Source organism: Eriocheir sinensis, chromosome 51 (genome assembly GCF_024679095.1).
Source record: "Eriocheir sinensis breed Jianghai 21 chromosome 51, ASM2467909v1, whole genome shotgun sequence".
Lineage (NCBI taxonomy): Eukaryota > Metazoa > Arthropoda > Malacostraca > Decapoda > Varunidae > Eriocheir > Eriocheir sinensis.
Window position 1 is genome coordinate 4947256 of NC_066559.1, and position 6106 is coordinate 4953361.

Here is a 6106-nt window from a genome sequence, read left to right on the forward strand (position 1 = left end):
GACATCAAATTCAAACCGTGTGAGTAGTGGACATGCACACTCGTCAACGCGACGTGTGAGTCATCCGCCACAAACAAGCTGAGTATTCGTAAAGGCCGCGGGCAACAATAGCAGGACGAGAAGCAAGACAAACACACCATACACGTGCAAAGCGTAGGCCACAAAGGAAAGTGTTTAGTGTTTCAGGTGTAAAGTTGAAAAATGTTAAAAGTTAGTTTATTTTTGTTGGATATGGTGATAAATGGCCTCCCATTAACTTGTTTGGCTGGATTAGTTGATAAACCAGATGAATACTTCGTTTGTATAATGTGTCGGCAAGTCAATCCGTAAGCCATTGTCGGAGTCTTACATTTAGTTGTTGTTTTTCATCTGTTCTTATGTATGAGAAAATAGGCAACCATGAACCAACACGAAACAACAAAAAAAGATGGAAGATTCTCTCGCTAAAGTAACGTTCCCCATCCCTCACCAGCACGCACTCACACATTAATGAGAGCACTTAATGCCGAATCACGCCCATGCAAGACCCGACACCATGGCAGACTCTCCACAACGACGCTTTTACGCAGCAAAATCAAGAACGCAACACTTTAACCTTCACTCTCCCGACCGAACATACTCGCCCAACCAGCAGAAAGTGGAATGCTAATCTCTACAAAGAAAAAAATGGGACAGAAACCAGCATACACTCATGAAAAAGCACACAAACAAACAAAAAGAAAAAAAAACTCTCCTTCATCTCCCTGCCTCTCGACATCACGGAGGAGAAGTCGAGCACTTTTCTCCTTTCCTCAAATCTGATAACGGAGATGTGGAGCAGCAGGAGTGGGCAACCTCGTAACCCATATGCGAGGAGGGATCACGCACGCACGCAGCCACACACACACACACACACACACACACACACACACACACACACACAGAGCTTGATAAGACACGTTGAACTCTCCGATTGCGTGTGTGACCGCCATGATTAACTGATAATAATAATAATGACGTTAATAATAAAAACGATAATAAAAATGATAACAATAATAATAATAACGCTGATAATAATAATGATAATGATAACGGTGAAGCACAAAACGTTATATCAACACAGTGCAGGAATATTTTTATTGCTTAACACTAAGAGGTGAGGCAACACATCCTGGAGGAGGAGGAAAAATAATAAAAATAAGGCTGCTTAGGAAGAGGAGAATTACGAAGAGAAGGACGAGAATGAAAATGAGGCCTAGGAAGAGGAGGAGGAGGAGGAAAATGAAAATAAGGAAAAAGAATAGGAAGAGGAGAAATACTAGAATGAGGAGAATTCCGACGACGAGAAGGGGGAAACAAAGAAGGAAAATAGAGGAAAGAAGAGGGAGAGTTGAAGGTTCACGATGGGGATGAAAGGCCGGCCAATCTTATTACAGACAGTTAATTAAAGGTCAAGAATCTGTGGGAGAGGGAGGTTTCCGTACACACACACACACACACACACACACACACACACACACACACACACACACCTAGGCCCTCACCACTATCATCACCTTCACCACCACAACAATCACCACCCAAATACAACAATAAAACAAAAAAATAAATAGACGAAAAAACACACAGTTGCTTGTTATACTCTTGTTAAAAATGGTAGATGGTGTTAGTGGTGGTGTTGCCTGACTATAATAATGACGTAATGATGATGGTGATGAAGATAGTGATGAGTGATGGATGATAGGGACAACGGTGGTGATTTTGGGGGTTTAAAGAATTGGTAAAGCGTTTAGGTAATGGTTTGTGCGTGTTGGTGATCAGCGGTGGTGGTGAGGGCGGAGTGGTAGTGATGGAAATGCGGAATGGCTGGTGATGGTGATGAGTGGAGGTGAATGAAAGTGGTGAGAGTGGTGATAGTGGTGGTGGTGGTGGTGGTGATGCCTGGGAGTGAATGAGAGTGGTGGTAGTGGTGGTGATGGTGATGACTGGAGGTGAGAATGAAAGTGGTGATCGTGGTGGTGGTGGTGGCGGTGGTGGTGGTGGTGATGGTGATGACTGGAGGTGAATGAAAGTGGTGATAGTGGTGGTGGTGGTGGTGGCGGTGGTGATGGTGATGACTGGAGGTGAATGAAAGTGGTGATAGTGGTGGTGGTGGTGGCGGCGGTGGTGTGGTGATGTAGGATGAGGTGGCAGCAGTAAAGAGAGCTGACTGAAAACTTGTTTGGAGAGTATCGAAAAGTTTCCTGTGTGTGTGTGTGTGTGTGTGTGTGTGTGTGTGTGTGTGTGTGTGTGTGTGTGTGTGTGTGTGTGTGTGTGTGTGTGTGTGCAGTATTATTGTAATATACACACAAACAGGAAGGGAAGGTCCAGAAGTCTAAAAGATATTAATGAAAAAAATCAACGAGAAGTGATTTGTAGAACAAGGAAAACGAGAACACAACAACAACAACAATAACAACAACAACAACAACAACAACAACAACAACAACAACAACAACAACTATTACTACTACTACTACTACTACTACTACTACTATGTGTGTGGTGAAGAGAAAGAAAAAATATTGTTTTTCTAATGTAAAGAGAAAAAAATAGAAAACTCAGCCACTTAGATCAAAATGGCTGCAGAAAAAAGTTGAGAGCTTGCGACAGTGAAGAATAAAGAGAAAAGATTATTATGATGAATAAAAATAGTAAAAAGAGACGACGAATGATGAAATACAAAAGAAAATAAAGAGACGAAAAGAAGAAATGACACGAAAAAGGAGGAGGCGGAGGCGCTGGGTGAGTGTTTTGAGGGAAGAGCGAGTGAGGCGCTCCCAGGGGAACGAGGAAATTGAGAAACTAGAGCTGAGGGAGAAAAAGTGGCGCGGTAGAAAATGTGAAATTAACAGGTGAATAGAAGGACAAAGGTGAGAGTAGGAGGAGGAGGAGGAGGAGGACGTAAGAAATGTAAATAATAGGTTAAGAGATGCCTCAGTTAAACATGTTTGTAGTGTTGCTGCCCGATTATTTTCTATATCTATCTATCTATCTATCTACATCTGAATATCTATTTATCTGTGTCTTATTAAATTATATCCACCTATCTCCATAAATGTATACCACACACGAGCGGGCTCACACACGCACGCACACACGCACGTATTCACGTACGCCCGCCCGCCCGCCCGCACACACACACACACACACACACACACACACACACACACACACACACACACACGATAAGCAGGCCACGCCGCGTGCAGTATGAGGAGTAGAGTGGAACAATCTGGGAACTCCATCATCACCTCCGTCAGACAGAGCTCGGCCTATGTATTTGGATCTATGCGGCGGGAGAGGCTGGGCCTTCTGTTCGTGTAGATTGTACATAAGTGTGCCGTGCACACGCATATGTGATTATAAGGTATCAATTATTTCAGCGTTATGTATCTCCTTCGATCTCGTTCTTTTTCTCATCCTGTTTATATATATATATATATATATATATATATATATATATATATATATATATATATCTATATATATATATATATATATATATATGCCCCTGGGTGAAATAAATCTCTTATTATTATTATTATTATTATTATTATTATTATTATTATTATTATTATTATTATTATAAAGGCACACTGCTCCGATAGCTAAGTGGATTAAAACTCTGCCTTGCCAGGCTTCATCCTGACACTGTGATTCGAATCCAGTTCTCGGCGAGATTTTTCCGCCGACAATGAGTGGTTACTGTCCCCCCTTGAGCAAGGAGGATGCAGTGTGTGGTGTGTGAAGGTCGCGGCAGTATCCCGAGATCGACTATAATGAGCTTTCTCTAATCGAGAGAGCACTTGTTGGGAATGACGAGTCCACCTCGTGATCAGGCCGTGGTGAATTACACACACTCGGCATCTAGGTGACCACTCTCGTAAAGGAGACAAACCCGCCAAACAGCCAAGGACAAGACAGAACGACTCGGCTCTCAGATCAGGGACACACGGGGGGCAGCAGGTGTGTCCCGATAAAAACATTTATGCCAAGGCTGGACAAACAGTGGGTTGAGCAGCTCTGAATGGGCAACTCTTTGACACCTCACCAGGATCAGGAGTCAAGTGGTGAAGGCGATACCCCCGCGAACCCAAGGCCTGCATTATGAGACTAAAATTTACTTGTTTCTAAAGGTGCCATCGCCTAGCCCGTGCGTCACAGGTGTTTCCTAATACATTCCTTTGATAATCAGCGAAAGGTGAGGGAGGTTAAAGAAGAGGAGGAGGAGTAAAAGTTCGTCTTAAAGAAATAAAGAGAAAGGCAAGAAGAACGAGGAGGAGGAAAAAGAAAATGAGGGGAATGGAAAATCAAAGTAGAATGAGAAGAGGATGATAATAATAGTAATAATAATAATAAGAGGAAGAAAAAAAGAAACATAGTAATAATAAGAAGAAGAAAAAAGAAGAAAAGAGGGAGAGGGAGAAAGAAAAACAAGCAGGTCAGCAAGTCAGAAAAAAAAGAACGCGGAGTAAATTAACAAACAAACATACCAAACAAGGAATACCACGGAAGCAAACACGGAGACATTCCAACAAGCTTATAAAAAAAAAGTTCAGAAAAAATAACTCAACATTCCCAAGAACAAGCGTTACAAATCGTGACTCAGTCGGCATCTCTCCCTCCCTCGCCTCCCTCCGCTGGACGCCACACAAGCCAGCAGGAATCTCAGGCAGCCTCCAGGAAGCGAGTAAAGTCAAGTCCATACCAGCAGGCTCGTGACGCTAATTTCGTCCTCGTGAAGGTGGGTTGAATCGGACTGAAGCCAGGCAGGTGGGCAGGTTGGCAGGAGGGGGGTGGGGGGGGGGTGAGGGGGACGAAGAGGCAGGGAGGAGGAGGCCGGAGGGAGAGAAAAGCAGAATTGTATTTTTATGGTATTTCCGTTTTGAGTAAAGGGAAGAGAGAGTGAGAGACGGTGGCGGAGTGAGGCGCCTGGATATGAGCGGGCCATGGGAGAGCCAAGTTGTGTGTCTGGGGGTGGAGTGGGGGGTGGGGGGGGCAATGTCAGCTCCTAATGACTTGTAAAAGTAAGGCGTTGCGGGGTTTTCCCTCAGAGATTTCGTAAATGGAAGTTCATAGTGGTCCAATGATTTTTTTTTTTTTTTTTTTTTTTTTGTGTGTGTGTGTGTGTGTGTGTGTGTGTGTGTGTGTGTGTGTGTGTGTGTGTGTGTGTGTGTGTGTGTGTGTGTGTGTGTTGGTGTCTGAGCCTCGTCGGAGCATCCCCCCACCATTCACCTTTAGCAACATTACGAGAGAGAGAGAGAGAGAATCAGTTTCTCGTTCACGTTCGATCGGCCGAATGTTTGCGAAATTAGCTTGATGTGTACTGCAGATGTGTTTTAAAGAGAGAGAGAGAGAGAGAGAGAGAGAGAGAGAGAGAGAGAGAGAGAGTGGGGGGGGCAATGAAAGTTCTCTCTCTCTCTCTCTCTCTCTCTCTCTCTCTCTCTCTCTCTCTCTCTAACAGTAAAAGAAAATAAAACTGTATCCAGGAAGTTTACGATTGTGGAGATGGAGGGGAGTGGATGGAGGAGGGAGAAGGGGAGAGGGGAGAGAATCGAGAGAGGGGGAGCTGTGTCACCATGGAGGTAGGAAGAAGTGTCAAGGTCACCCATGCTTTGCCCCTCCCCCCCCTCTCTTGTGACCCCCTCCCCCCTCCCCCTCATACACCTCCCTCTCTCCACCACCACCGCCACCACCTCAATTTTTTTTTCAGTCTTGTTATTGTTTCCTACCGTAGTGTGTGTGTGTGTGTGTGTGTGTGTGTGTGTGTGTGTGTGTGTGTGTGTGTGTGTGTGTGTTCCAGTTTCCACACTAACCAGCCAAGAGGAAGTGTTGTAGAAAAGCAAAATAAAACAAACAATAGAAGTAAAACAATAAATAATCAGAGCAGAGTGCAGAGTCTATTCAGTAATCTGTTCGCTTTTATTCACTCTTCAATTTTTACTTCTCTCAATAAACGTGGGTTGCAATACTTTTCTCTCTCTACCTATTTATCCATCCATCTATCTGCCTATCTATCTATCTATCTATTTATCTAATTTGTTCTCTTATTCAGACAGCTTCACTTTTTTTTTATTTCACTCAT